Here is a 2,185-nt window from a genome sequence, read left to right as displayed (position 1 = left end):
GCTGCCAATAAAACATTCTTTTAATTACTTCTTGTCTTGTCTATTTAGTCTCGTTTTTTTTTTTCTTGGCACTTGAGGCAAGTACATGATTAAAAAGGTGAATAATAGTTGATCACAACTCACTTTGGAAATAAATGATCACTTGGTTATGACTGTTTTGATAGTTCGTTTGATTCTAAAGGGAAACTATAAAATCAGTAAATTAAAACTGTGGAGGAAAAAGGAGAGCTATGAAATGAGTTCTTTAGCTCGGTGTATACAGAAGAACAGGGAATAGTTGATGTTGGTGTAACCATTGCTGGTAATACATCAATCAATCAATCAATATACTAAACTGGATAAACCTAGAAATGGTCCAAGCCAAGCTAAAAATCAACAAACAAACAAACATGAGCGAGGCTTCAGGTCCAGATGGACTACACCCATGAGTACTTAAAGGGATCCTATCATTAGAATCCCTTTTTTTTCTAACTAACACGTAGGAATAGCCTTAAGAATGGTTATTCTTCTACCTTTAAGTGTCTTCTCCACGCCGCCGTTCGGTAGATATTTCGTTTTCTGTCTTTATGCAAATGAGTTCTTTTGCAGCACTGGGGGCGGGCCTCCATCTTCTTCAGGAAGCGGCCTTTGCACTCCCCATAGAAATGAATGGGCTTCTTTTTTTTCCCTATTGCTTTCAATGTGATAGGATCATTACCTATTTGTAGAAGCAAATCCTCTTTTCAATTTCAGCTTTTTTTTACAGGTGGTGTTATGTTTATGCAAATAATTTGCTAAAATTTCATTTAATCCATTCTTCCATCTACCTATGAAATGTTTCCTGTGCCAGTGGCTGCAACACAACCCCAAAGCACAATTGATCCACCCCCATGCTTAATGATTGGACAGATTTTCCTGAAATTCTGTGCCTTTTTTTCTCCAAACATACCTTTGATCATTGTGGCCAAAGAGTTCTATTTTAACCTCAGCGGTCCACAGGACTTGTTTCTAAAATGCATCAGGCTTGTTTAGATGTGAACTATTACCTGTGGGGGTTACCAATATCTATGTGGGGAAATAATTAGGACACTATTATCCTTCAGGAAGCGGCCAGTGTGCAGAGCCGACTGCACCTGCGCGTGGCCATTTTTTTGTGGCCACTTACTACAAGAGCTCGCGTAAGTGGGCAAAAAAAATGGAGCTGATTGCGAATGCATAGAAGATTGAAAGCCAGGCCGGAAGACGACGCGTGGAGGCCGGTTCCTGAAGAAGATGGAGGCGGCGCTGGAGAGCTCTCTTGCAGCGCTGGGGCCCGCCCCAGTCCTGCAAGACAACTAATTTGCATAAAGACAAAAAATGGAATATCTACCGCAAGGTGGCGCGGAGAATACATCTAAAGGTAGGAGAAGAATAGCTTTTCTAAAGGCTATTCCTACGTGTTAGGAAAAAAAGGGATTCTAATGATAGGATCCCTTTAAAGAACTCTGTTTAGTCATTGCTTTACCACTGTTGTTAATTTTTTGGGATTCTCTGGTGACTGGTACAGTGCATTATGCACCATAGCGGCCCACCCATGAACAATTATTATACTCTGGGATTGGAGACGCCGGGGAGGATACAGTCACAAAAAAACTATGTTAATAACCTCTCTCAGGCTCCGGCGTTCTTCCCCGCCAATTTTGGCCTTGTTCAATAATGCACCAGACATCACGTGAGCCGGGCCTGCGTCGCGACACAGAATGATGCAGGCCTGGACCACGTGACGTGGGACGTTACCAAACAGGCCCGAAGACTGCTGGAGTGCAGGGGAGGTAAGTAACACTGTGTTTTATGTTCCCTCACCCCCCTGAACCTCTGATCATTACATTGCAGGGTCTGAAAAGAATGGTAAGTAAATAGGGCACGTTGCCTGAAGGGGTTACTCTAGCAGCTAACGGCCTAGTAAATAAAAACCATCAGGGGCCCAATGGACCACCTAATGTCCCGGGCCCTGTGGCAGCTGCTACCCCAGTAGTTATACCACCGCTCCTTTGGTAACCCCTAGAATTAAAAAGATCAAATTTTGATGTGTAGACAAACTCAAAGCCATCTCCAAAATAGCAGGTATTGGTCAGGGGTGTTACTGGTAGACAATAATACCTATCAAAAGTGGTTCATGGAAGGACAGCTGGTGAACCATGACATGAGTGTCCAAGATTTATTAATG

This window comes from Leptodactylus fuscus, chromosome 5 (genome assembly GCF_031893055.1).
Source record: "Leptodactylus fuscus isolate aLepFus1 chromosome 5, aLepFus1.hap2, whole genome shotgun sequence".
Classification (NCBI taxonomy): domain Eukaryota; kingdom Metazoa; phylum Chordata; class Amphibia; order Anura; family Leptodactylidae; genus Leptodactylus; species Leptodactylus fuscus.
This window is presented reverse-complemented; position numbering follows the sequence as displayed.